Source organism: Gavialis gangeticus, unplaced genomic scaffold (assembly GCF_001723915.1).
Source record: "Gavialis gangeticus isolate Ggan-Ray unplaced genomic scaffold, GavGan_comp1, whole genome shotgun sequence".
Classification (NCBI taxonomy): domain Eukaryota; kingdom Metazoa; phylum Chordata; order Crocodylia; family Gavialidae; genus Gavialis; species Gavialis gangeticus.
Genome location: NW_017728992.1, coordinates 177,686,327 through 177,699,489, shown reverse-complemented (window position 1 = coordinate 177,699,489; position 13,163 = coordinate 177,686,327). Strand labels below are relative to the sequence as shown.

Sequence of the window (13,163 nt, the reverse complement as noted above, 5' to 3'; positions counted from 1 at the left end):
GTGCAGGCTGCTGAAATTGGTTTATTGTGATGGGTAAATAGTGTTATTTAGGGTTTGACCTTGGTTATTGGTTAGTGTTCACTATGTAAATACATGTATATAATATTTAGTTTTATGTTTATATATATTATAACTCAATAAATTGTATATAGTTAAGAACTTTGGGCTTGGGCTAACTTTATAGAAGAAAGAGGGATCTGCTTGTAATTCTGGCATCCCTCTCATAGCATCCCCTCCTGCCTACCCATCCCATCCAGTTAAGAATAGGGCACACCCTTGGGTGTACCAGGGTTACATGGGGAATCACAAAACTGCCTGACTGTGAAAAGTGGTTTGTAAATTCAAAGAGGAACTGAACCTTGCTAACCTCATTACCAGAAACCAACTTCCTACAGTCCAAAACACACCAAATGAATCCAGAGCATGCCATGACAAGAAATGCAAAACCTGCTAACCTATCTCCAGGACCCCCACAAACTGCACAGTAGAAGCTATTACAGACAAAAATAACCAACTACCTGTGGGGGCACATTTCTCACAAGAATACCACTCTGTCTCCAATCTCTCAGTCCTGATCCTCAAAGGGAATTTATAAACCACTTTTCACAGACGGGCCTATGAACTTCACTTCATCAATGTCCTAGATACAGAAACTCATGGACTCAGTATAGACATTGGATTTATGACACACTACAACCTGCTTGACATCTGACTCCCCAGGTAGCAGGTACCTCTCCACTTTTACCTGCTAAATCCCCCTTACCCCAGCCTGTCACACTCACCCCCTGACACCTCAGTTTACATTTTCACTGACTGGCTTTCTTGCTTGCATTGCATGCCAGCCTCTGGCTTCTTTACTATTCCTTCCATCCAGGAAGAGCACACACAGAAACTACAGGTGCTTCCTCAGCCTGACAAAGGTTTTAAATCCGAAAGCTCATGCCTTGCAGATGGCATCTCAGGCAGCTAAGCTCACCTGGAGCCTCACAACTCAACTGAAACCAGCAAGCCTCAGGCCTCTCAAAGATCTTACAGGTCTGGGCTTTCCCTAGCCAGGACTGTGCATGCATGTGGTGGCTGGAGGTTATAAGGTGCCTCCTACCTGCCTTTCACCAGGGAGGTCCTCAGTCCTGGCATTTCTTGGGGGTTGCCACGCCACTGGCAGTCCCACCAGGCCTCCCAACCCTGGCAGGGTGCGGTTTTAGGTCATTCCCAGCACCTGGGGCCTCCTCCTTCCCCGTAGCCCCAGCCCACACCTCTAAGTTCATCCTGGCATGGGAGCTCAGCAGGGAGATGTTCTTCCCCTGCTAGCTGGTGATGCAGTGAGTGCTGCCTGCAGCTCTGAGAGTGGGACATTAAATGGTTTAAAAAACATTTTAAAAGAAAACAGGTGCAGATGGAGCGAGGAGAGTGGCACTCACTCTATCTTCATGTGGAGATCAGGACACCCCAGCAGCAGGAGGTTCACCTTGAAGAACATTAGCTGCTCCACCAAAAACAGATACAAGGAGGTGCGATGGGGTGTCACTACATCCCCAGCAACTCTGAACACCCTGTCACTTGGAACACTGGTCAGTGGACAGGACAGGTGTTCCTGGGCAACCATGGCCAGATCCTGCCACATCTGGCTGTGTGTTGCCCAATAGGCCAAGGGGTCATAGTCCAGAGGCTCCATGTCTCTGCTGAGATTGGTAGCCAATGAGACCTCCCTGCTACCTGCTTGAGGCCTGGGTCTGGTGCTTTTGGACCCCACCATTGAAGCCGTGCCCTTGGCCCACATTGGCAGTGGCTGTCATAGAGGAGACTGGCTGCTGCTCATAGTGCTGGCATGGGAAAATGTATCCCCATCTTCCACATCCCCCACCGGTGCCCTTCTCCCTCCCAGATTCCCATCCAGTGATTGAGAATTTGGGGGCTGCCAGTACACATGGGTCCCCTTCACCCTCAGGTCACACATAACCACCAGCATGTAGATTGCAATGGATCCAGCCATTTCTTGATGCCCTCCCTCAGCCACTTCACCAGTGCCTGCACCACTGGTGACAGTGGCTTGCCTCAGCCAGGAACATTGATCCCGTGGAACTTCTGCATTTGGTTCTCAACTTGCCTCACTATGGGGATCACCTGGCTATGAAGGGCATCCCCAATTCTGACAGTCTCAGTGGCCTTGAGGAATGGCTTGAGGACCATCATGACCATCTCATGGATGGCCTTCTGTTGCTCCACCAGTCTCTTGAACATCAGGTACATGGATGCTTCACCAAGTCTCCACATCCTGGATGATTCTGTGCTGCAGGACATTCAGCTCTGCCTGTTTGTCCCTCAGCTTCTTGCCTCCCTTGATGCTCTGGTGGAAGTAGCCTGCCACCTTCCTGCATTTCAAAATGAGTTGGCCAGTTGTGACAGCACCATTACTGGCAGCCTTGCTCCCCTCCAAGGTGTCTCTGACAATGAGGTGAAACTTGTGTGCCACACAGTGGATGCCAACAAAGTTGACATCACGGACCGCGTTGACCATATTGGCCCCATTGTCAGTGACCATGAACCTGCAGGTGAGCTCGCCCTGCCCAATGAACCATCCCTGCACCATGAGGTTCCTGGCCACCATGATCTCCGTTGCCATGTGGGACGCATCCATCACTTCGGCCTGAGTGAGAGCCCACTGATGGCCTGACTGATGGCACCAGTGCCTTGTGGGGGACAGGTAGGCATGATCTCCACCCCAGCTGCTCCAAATGTCTGAGATGAAGTGCACAGCTCCTCCCTCAAGTACTCCCTGCATGCCTTAGAGATGCCACCATCATACTGAAGGTGGTGCATGCAGGCACTTGGTAGGATTGGGCTACAAGCACCATGACCTGCTTGGCCCATCAAATAAGGAGAAGGGCTGGCCATCCAAAGGAAACTTCTTCCCAATGCTCTGGGTGATCTCGCTCACCTTTGCAATATGCCCCCCTTTCTGTCCACCTTTGCCCCACTGTTCCAGGGTGGCCTGCCTCTGCTTCTTGGGGATGGGGGCTTTGGAGCAAGAGGGGAACTTCTTTTGGGGCACACTCTCACTGGTGCCAGGCTGAGGAGGAGCAAGGGCAAGGGGGTGGTGCCTCCTGAGATGCATCAGCATCCCCGTGGTTTCACCTCCTTGCCCCAGCTGGTTTTACATCAGCAGTGCAGACAGATAGCATATGTGGGATCTGCCACCTCAAAATGATCCCACATGACACTACCCCCTCACTTCTGGGGTGCAGGTGCGGATCCTGCCTGATCCCCCTACTAAGCAGGCACAGGCACAACAACAGGAGGAGCTGACTCAGCTGAGCCACTTGCGTCCACAACCTCAGCCTCCTCTGAACTGCCTTCCAGGGAAGGAGACCTGGCTCTAGGGGAACTTGGAGTGAGTGGAGCACAAACTCAGACTCCTCCTTGGTCTCCAGAATTTCTTTTGCTAGGGCCCTCAGGTCCCCTGCTTCCAGATCCAGCTCCTCCTCTGGCACTGGAAGGCTCAGGCTGGGAAATGAAATGAGGGTGGGGGAGACTGTCATACTGGTGTTGCTGGGGGTTATTATGATAGCAAGTGTTATTGGAGGGGGTGCAGATGCAGGCACTGATCCTACCTCCTTGCTGCCACTAGCATCAGAAGCTTCATGCCTGCTAGTGCTAGGAAAGAGGGTGTGGGGGAACTTAAAGCTCTCCCTCTGTCCCCTCTGGCTTCTCTGCCAGAAGACCTGGCACCTGCCTTTCCAGCACACTTCATATTTTGTGTGCTGGAAAAAAATGTGTGTCTGTGTAAGTGTGTGTATAATGTATGTGTAATGCTTTCCTGCAGTGCACAGTGATAAGCCACTGCCAGGAAAACCACTGCTTTCTTTCTGTTTGGGTAGGGGGAGGGGGAAAATAAGAAGAACAAATAACAAGATTTTAGGGGAAGAAAGAGTTGCAAGGAATAACAGTAGGGAGGGTAGGAAAGGATTGGCTACAACTTGGTGGGAAGGCACTACCAAGTTGCAAGCTTATAGATGCTGCTTTTTGCTGCTGCTCCTGTTGCTATACAGACTCAGCTGCAAAAAGGCAGAGAGCAGTTCACAAACAGCCTTTTATATTGCTTCTCTGTCCCTCCCCCAGAGCGCTGGGACTGGAAGGGACCTCAGGGACAAATTGTTGTCACTGGCCAGCTACAGATGTCAATATCAGAGTCCTTCCCTCCCTTCTCCCCCTCCCTCTTCTTAGTTTCTCTTCCCTGCAAGCCCACCTCTGAAACAGTCTGAAACATCCAAAACATTTCTGAAGCATTTCTGAAACGTTTCAGATGTATCTGTTTCATTTCCTATCTGTTTTGGAGCTTTGCATTTCATTTTGAATTTGGCATTTCAGCTGCCAAAACATCCAAATCCAAAATGAAATGAAACGGTCACTGAAATTTCACACAGCCCTACTGACTAAACAAGAGAAAGCCATATTGCTTTAAGAATCATACTATCTTTAAGGCAGTCAGAGCCCAAACTACAGCGGTCCCTGTATTCTCTATAGCCGCCCACTCAGCTCTAAAGCTTGAATCATTTAAATTCATTGAGTTTCAAATTCCACAGCCCCATGCAAAAACAAATTAACTGGAGGGGTGGCTGAAATCCCTATTACACTGTTTAATATCAGTTAGGGGGAAATACTTTTCATTGTGTTGCTTTAAATTATTCCCTATGTTGATTTGCCTTTGACTTATTTAATAGTCATATCAGCTCCAGTAAATAATAATAATAAAAAATTCCTTAAAACTCTGGTGACATTTGGAATCTTCATTAGAAAAACCCATAATTTCATTCTGATTTACTTCTTTCTTTATAAACATTTGCCCCTGGGTGACCTTTCCTCATCATGTGGACTTGAGGATGTTTTTCAAGTGAATTTTCTGTGAGTTTCAGCAGCACTAACAGTAGCATCAGATCATCAGTTAGCAGTTCTATGATGAAATGTTTTTCAGTTACAAAGTACTTTATAGATATTCACAAATAAACACCTGAGCACTGGAAACTGAATGGGCATAAAACAGAAACATTCTGCATAATGTGGTAGCGTTATGTTGAGGGTGCACTGAAATGCCAGGCAGGAGCAGCAAATAGCTCAGCATCACAAACCCTGTGTGTGCTGCTTATACTGTGGTACTTTCGAAAGCCTGTAAATGAATTTCAGCTAGAAGCACAATAAAATCTGACCACACGCTGGTACATCCCCCCAGCAGAAATTTTATTTGGTTAGAGGTTTAAGCATCAGATATGAAATAGACTCCCTGGAACGTGGGTTGAATCCCAGCAGGGTTGACTCAGCCCTTGATCCTGCAATGCAGAGAAACTGAATTCTAATCATTTTACTCTGTATGATAGTTTTGGGTGAAACCTTACAAATAAAGGTCCTGTCTGCTCAGGGTGGACACATTCCCCAGTGACAGGAACCATGGAGATACAGATTAAGACCTGCATTTTTTAAAAATCCTTCCAATTTACATGTGTGAAAATGTAAGCTAATTGTAAGAACAGTTTTGCGCATACCTGTCTCTGTTCAGGAACAGAAAGCTGCCAGCTGCTAGTCACAATTAACTTGGCTCTTTAATGTTATATATGCAAAAATAGTAGAGGTTTTACAAAGGAGCTGGGCAGACCCTAGTCTCTTTCAGTGTGGGTTGGGTACCCAGGAGACATTTGCATTTTGAAAAACCTACTTAAATGGGCAGTATTCCACTTATTATTACATCCCAGTATTGAGGCCAGTGTCTAAAAAGTCTGATATTCAAGATCTCAGGGCAAATCTTATAAATGCAGGGTTTTAATAACTGCCCTGGCCTCAGGTTCTTCTCTTATGAAGGGTTTAGATTATGGATTGTGTGGGATGGTTTGGGTGGAGATGGTCCTGACTTGGGTGGGGTGGTGGGGTGGTATGGTCTAGATGGCCTCTGTGGGTCCCTTCCAGCCCTGCTTGTCTAGAATATATTTCTCATATTGTTACAAACTGAACTGTGCATTTGATGTTCACTTGGTCATTTTCTGCGCTTCAAATGTAGCTCTACGACCTTATCACTCTTTGAAGCCCTAGGACATTGTATATATTTAATACATCATGGAACAATTTATACAATGTTAATAGTATTATAAAGAAGATTATGAGCTTACTTTAAGCTCAAAGGCCAGTGCATAGCTGTACAGTAGCAGACCTGGAAGGGAATTGCATTTTATAAAGATACAGGTCTCTTCCTCCCTCTTTCTTGTTCAAGAGGAGAGGTAAATTGGTACTGGTGCTACAAGAGTTCAACTTCACTTCTTAACCTCCTTAACCGAGGTTTATGGCATCACTGAACATAGTTTTCTTTACCTCCACTTATCCATAATATGGGTAGCTTTTCTGTCATCTCATTTCCTACTGTACAGATAGACAGGGCTTCAGTTTTACCCATGGTAAGATATGTATTGTGTTTTAGATGTCTGTAAGTAATGGTGCAGATGTGTAGCTTTTTCAAGGCTTCCCCCTCCCTCCCCTCCCCCAGGTTTCCCTTTGGGAGTCAAAAAAAAAAGAAGACATTTTAGTGACTTCAGCATCCTCAATATACTTCACTGGTGAGGCCCAGATTTTTCAGTATTAAAGTGTGCATTTCACACCCACAGTTAAGTCTTTTCTTTAAAAAATGAGTGTTCAGAATCTATTTCATCCTCTCCCCCACACACCTACTCAATGAGAAAAAAGTCCATAGTACATTTGATGATGCTTTTTAGTGAAACTGCTATAGCTTTTGTTCAAAACACCAGGAGTTTTAGTTAAGTTACACTCCTTAAGAAAGTGTCCAGTAGGTTAAGACTTTTCTTTTTTCTCTTTTTAATATCATTTTATATTTTAATTTTTGAAAGATTTGACTGAAGTTTTCCTGTCGCTTTAAGGTGATACTTTCCTGAATAAGAGATGATGGCTCAAACTGCAGTCTGATCTGCCTGTTAGATCAATAGTGAGTATGAATCTAAGGGAGTTTAACCAAGCCTAAATTACTGTTCTTATTCACTTGAACCAGAAATAAGACTCAGCACCATTTGAAAATCTGAGCTTCCTAGCCCTGTCTTCAGGGATCTATCTTTGTGCAAGGAGGAGTAGACCATGCATTGAAACACAGGACTCTGCTTGGGGAACTGTGTCAACACTGATCTAGTCTAAGCGGTATTGGAGTGGCAATAGTAAGGCCTCTCCTATTACATTGTTCTCTGATATGCAGAAGATTGCAGAATTAACTATCCATTTAAATTAATGGAGTAGTAACCGCTTCCAACAGCTTTTTTTCCTAGATTTCTACAGAATCAAGCAAGCACCATAGTATCAAGAATACATTATTTACATTTTCAAGCCTTTCTTCCACAAAAGGAAGGCTAGAAAATACATTTTGAAATTAAAACGTATATTCTGGTGCTGTCAAGCAACCTCAGAAGCCAAGGTGCTAAGCACAAGGTTATGTTTCATCAGACCTGAATTGGCTCACAAAATTCATTTTTTATGGAACATCGATTAACAATTTAGGCTACCACTAATTAAGACTCTAGATAATCTGATCAAGTAGAAGGCAAAGAACCTAAATCCACCTCAATTTTGACAGCAAATGTGCTTTAGCAATTTGGTATAGCAATAATATTGGCAGATGTACTTAAATACATTAATAACTAAATAAATAAAATGGCAGCTTTGATGTTCACAGGCAGGAGGCATGGCTGGGCAGAAGGGCTGTACTGACTTGGCCTTGTGAGGGCCTGGGGGCAGGGCTTGCTAGGTGCTTGGCCAGAGCAGCCAAACATGGGCCGGCTGCTAGTGCATCTTCCTGCAAGGGGAGGGGGTTAGTGGAAGGCTGCAAAGCAGCTTGAGATGCCAGCAGACAGCAACCTAACTTGAGTCGGTAGGGGATCTGGCACAGAAGTTTGATATATGAATCTGACCTAAATTGATTAAGTCTGAAAACATATCAATCCAGGTCTATCTTAGACTGGGTTCTGCCATTTTTAAGCCAGTCTATGTACACTGAGCTTGTGCTTGGTTATAGGTGTAAACCAGTTTCTGATCACTTATACCAATTTATGTGTAATGTCTGTACCTGGTCTGTGAGTTATTTGTGGAAGAGACTGCTTATTACTTCAGACCTGATCCTTGAATGAGCTTCTTAGGCACTACTGCACTAGAAAAATAATTAAAAATATCTTTTCATGAGATTTTGGCTTCCTTTGCAGTTGGTTCTCAGCCTGAGTCCCTGAGAACATGTCTATGCTTGAGCTTTGCAAGTGGAAACACATGTACATGTGGCCTAAAAATGCCAGTACTTGCATAAAATACTAGATGTATATCACAAGTGTATTTTTCATGAGTTTCTTGAGAAGTACGGTGGGTATTAACATTGCAGGACTCCATGTTTTTAAAGCTACATGCTTTCTTTTAAATTAAATGTATTATTTGCAAAGATGCAACACCTGCAAGTAGCATTCTCCCATGCATACCCAGGTTGGCTTCCTAGTACTTCCAGCATGTATTCTCTTCTTAAAACCTGCTTTTCTTGTCAAATTTTCATGTAGCCTGTCAAAACGTAGTTATTGATAGAGGATCAGTTATCACACAGGCTTAGTTTCTTGTAGGCCTGTGCGAGTAGTCAGGTATCTGATCCAGTTTTGGATCCGGCTACTTCAGATGTCAGCGATCCAGTCTGGAGCTGCGGATCAGTTTGCCGCTTTGATCCGGCCGAAGTGGTTCTGAAGCTTCAGATCCACCTTAGAGATCTGCCATAAGCTATAATGGGGGATCAATGAAATAGCTATAACTTTACTTTTATGTCTCTTATTTGGGTGAAACTTAAAGGGATGGTAGCTGCTGCTGGGAGCATGATAGCTGCCAAGTTTCAAGAAGATAGGTGCAGGGGTTCTGGGGGAATTTCATCCCAAATTCTTGAAAGCCAAACTCATGTCATGTTTATGTTTTAAATCACAGGTGGGTGAAAACCACAGGGATGGTAGCCCCTGGTAAGGCCACAAAGCATGCCAAGTTTCAAGAAGATTAGTGCAGGGGTTTGGAGAGAACTGCACCTCAAACTGCTGACTGGTAAAACTCATGATGTAGGTGGGTGCTTGGGCGACTACGTCTGTCCTGTGGCACACGGGTGGAATCTAATGCAGGCCTGGGTGCTGGGCCCTGGCAGACTATGAAGCCTGCTAGCTGTGTGTGTCTCACTGGGGGAGTGTGACTTCTGGAGCCCTGCACCTCAAGCTGCTGACAGGAAAAACTCGTGATGTGGGTGGGGGATATTTTGTGTGTATTAAGGTGCACCCTTCCTGGTGCTGGGGCCCCTGCACAACGTGGCAGTGTGCCCCAGTGAGACCTCCTCCTCCCCTACAGCCTCACACCTGGTCCACCACTTTATGTGACAACAGGTAAAATAACTTAGCTGGCTCAACACCAGTAGCATCAGCAGCAGCATCAAAGGTACCCAAAGGGAACTGTCACAGAGCCTCTCTTTTTATAAAGAAATTAGCAGCAAGAAGTAAAGATGCTGTGTTGTGTTGGACATATGATGTTATTCATGGTGTGTGATGGCTTATCTTGGGTTTTTATGTCTATATGTGTGTTATGAAAAACAAGGAGTACTTAAAAAAATGTATCTTTGGAAGCTTTAGGCTTGAAAACCCCTTTGTCAGGCTGAGGAAGTACCTGCAGTTGGTCCTAGATGTAAAGAAGCCAGAAGCTGGCTTGGCCCGCAATGCAGGCAAGGAAGCCAGTCAGTGAAAATGGAGGCATCAAGGGGTGAAGGACAGGCTGGAGTGGGGGTAGGGGAGAAAGAGGGATGTAGCAGCGCAGGTAAACGTGCACAGGTGCCTAGAGAGTTAGATGTCCTGCCGGTCTCAGTGTGCCAGAATTCCACTGTGTATATTGAGTCCATGAGTTTCTGTACTAGGAGGCTGATGAAATGCAGTTCATAGGCCCAGCTCTGAAAAGTGGTTTGTACATTCAAACAAGCACCTAACCTCATCACCAGAACTGAAGCCAGCTTCCTACAGCTCAAAACACAAAACCTGACAACTATCTCCAGTACACCCACAAATTGCACACCAGAATCTATCAAAGACAAGAAAACCCAACTACCTGTGGGGGCATATTCCTCACCAAAAAAACACTCTGCCTTCAGTCTCTCAGGCCTGATCCTGAGAGGGAACAAATTACAATTGAAACCACTTTTCAGAGCTGGGCCTATGAACTGCACTTCATCAGCCTTCTAGGTAGTAGGTACAGAAACTCATGGACTCAATAGTGGAGTTCTGGCACGCTGCGATCTGCCAGACATCTGACACCCCAGGCTCCTCTGCACTTCTACCTGCACTGCTACATCCCCTTTCCCCCCTACTCCCCACCTAGCCTGTCCCTCACCCCCTGACACCTCCATTTCCATTTTCACTGACTGGCTTTCTTGCCTGCATTGCGGGCCAGGCCAGCCTCTGGCTTCTTTATTATTCCTTCCATCTAGGACCAACTGCAGGTACTTCCTCAGCCTGACAAAGGGGTTTTCAGCCCTAAAGCTGGCATCCTGGGCAGTTAAGCTGAGCTCACTGGGAGCCTCACAACTGCACTGCAACCAGCAAGTGTCAGGCCTGTCAAAGACATGACAGGTTTGGGCATTCCCCAGCCAGGGCTTTCTGCAGCCCGTATTGGCTGGGGGTTATGGTGCCTCCTACCCACCTTTCACAAGGGGATCATTGGTCCTGGCATTTGCTGGGCTGCCATGCCATCAGCAGTCCCACCACACCTCCCTACCCTGGCAGGGTGCAGTTTTAGTAGTAATGCCCAGGACCTGAGGCCTCCTCCTTCCCCATAGCCCCAATCCCATACTTCCAAGTCTGTTCTGGCAGGGGAATGAGCTCAGCAGGGACATGTTCTTCCCCTGCTAGCTGGTGATGCAGTTAGTGCTCCCTCCAGCTGAGAGCAGGGCATTACTTAGCTTTTAAAAAACTCAGAATAAGGAAATTGGTGCAGACGGAGTGAGGAGGGTGGCACTCAGTAAATCTGCAGGTGGAGTTTGGGGAACCCCAGCAGCGGGAGGTTCACCTTTAGGAACACCAGCTGCTCCACCAAAGCAGGATCCAAGGAGGTGCAGTGGGGTGTTACAACATCCTCAGCAATGCTGAACACCCTCTCACTTGGAACACTGGTTGGTGGACAGGACAGGTGTTGCCAGGCAACCATGGCAAGATCCTGCCACATCTGCCTGCAGCTTGCCCAGTAGGCTAAGAGGTACTTGGCCTACTGGGCAAGTAAGGTCCAGTGGCTCCACATCCTCAGTGAGATAGGTAGCCACTGAAGTCTTGGTGCTACCTGCCTGAGGCTGGGGTCCTGTGCATTTGGAAGCCATGCCATGGTGCACATTGTCAGTGGCTGGCATGGAGGAGACTGGCTGGAGCTGGCACCAGTGCTGGTGCTGGCTCTGGTGCTGGTAGTGGGAGAGCTGGCACGGGAAAGTGGATCCCCTCTTCCACATCCCCTCACCTCTGCACTTCAGCCTCCCTGACTTTTTTTACCAGCACCTGCATCCAGTGATCAAGGGTTTTGGGGCTGCCAGTGCACATGCTCCCCTTCACCCTCAGGTCACACATGCCCACCATCATGTGGACTGTATTGGACTGTAAGGGATACAGCCATCTGATGCCCTCCTTCATCTGCCTCACCAGTGCCTGCAAGTCTGGTGACAGTGGCCTGCCCCAGCCAGGAACATTGATCCCCTGCAACTTCTCCATTTGGCTCTCCAGTTGCCTCACTAGGGGGATCACTTGGCTGAGGAGGGCGTCGCCAGTGCTAAGGGTCGCAGTAGCCTCAAAGAAGGACTTGAGAACCACCAAGATCTGGGAGATGGTACCCCTTCAGCTCTGTTCAGGGGGCCGCTGATCCCAATCCCCCCAAGCAAGGCCATCTCATGGATGACCTTCTGTTGCTCCACCAACCTTTCAAGCATCAGGTATGTGGAGTTTCACCAAGTCTCCACATCCTGTATGATTTTGTGATGTGGGATGCTGAGCTCTGCCTGTTTCTCCCACAGCGTCTTGCCCCCCTTGATGCTGCAGTGGAAGTAGCCCGCCACCTTCCTGCATTTTGAAATTTGATGGCTTGTAGCAGTAGTGGTGGCGATGCCATCACTGGCAGCCCTGTCCCCCTCCAAGGCATCCCTCACTATGAGGTACAGCCTATGTGCCACACAGCAGATGCCAACAAAGTTGGCATTATGGACAGCCTTCACTATATTGGCCCCATTGTCAGTGACCATGAACCCGTGGGTGAGTTCAGCCTGCCCAACAAGCCACCCCTTCACCATATGGTTCATGGCCCCCATGATCTCCCTTGCTGTGTGGGACTCATCCAGCACCTCAGCTTGCAGTAGAGCCCACCAATGGCCTGACTGATCACATCAGTGCCCTGTGAGGGAGAGGTAGGCATGATCACCACCCCAAATGCTCCAGATGTCGGAGGTGAAGTGTAAGGCTACCTGCAGCCCTTGTACAGCTCCTTCCTCAAGTACCCCCTGCATGCCTCATACAGGGAGGGCAGCACTGTCCTGCTAAAGGTGGTGCATGGGGGCACTTTGTAAAATGGGGCCAGAAGTGCTATTAACTGCCTGAATCCTGGCCACTCAAATACAGAGAAGGGCTGGCATCCAGTGCAAGCAAGGCCAGCAGACCAAGGCACTTAAGGGAGCCCACCCTTGCCCCAGCCCTGGTACAATCTGTGGGCAAGGCAAGAGCCCCCAAGGGGGCACTTGCCTGCCTGTACACAAATGCCAGGAGCCTGGGGAACAAGCAGGGGGAGCTCGTCCTCCTGCTCAGTGCAAAGAATTATGATGTCATTGGGATAATGGAGACCTGGTGGGACTCCACCCATGACTTGACCGTGGGTATAGATGCTATACCCTGTACAGGAGGGATCGTGTAGATAAAAGGGGCGGGGGTGTAGCTCTCTATGTTAAGGAAAGCTACATGTCCCTGCAAGCTGATATTGGCGACCAGGGTGGACAGCTAGAGACCCTCTGGGTTAAAATTCATGGGGAACATGGCACAAGGGACACAACAGTGGGAGTCTACTACAGACCTCCCACCCAAAGTCCTGAGCTTGACCAGGAGTTCGCCCGGGAA

The 13,163-nt window shown here is 47.6% G+C and overlaps 2 long non-coding RNA genes across 2 annotated transcripts in view; one reads left to right on the top strand and one right to left on the bottom strand.

The window, feature by feature from the left end:
* LOC109299906 overlaps positions 1-5,139 on the bottom strand; it is a 19,387-nt gene extending 14,248 nt beyond the window's left edge. The window contains exon 1 of the long non-coding RNA XR_002098053.1: positions 5,127-5,139. This is a non-coding gene — a long non-coding RNA (uncharacterized LOC109299906). The remainder of the gene's footprint in view (positions 1-5,126) is intronic.
* The window catches only part of LOC109299912, a 23,462-nt gene extending 14,240 nt beyond the window's left edge, over positions 1-9,222 (top strand). The window contains exon 3 of the long non-coding RNA XR_002098054.1: positions 9,211-9,222. This is a non-coding gene — a long non-coding RNA (uncharacterized LOC109299912). The remainder of the gene's footprint in view (positions 1-9,210) is intronic.
* Positions 9,223-13,163: the final 3,941 nt, after the last annotated feature.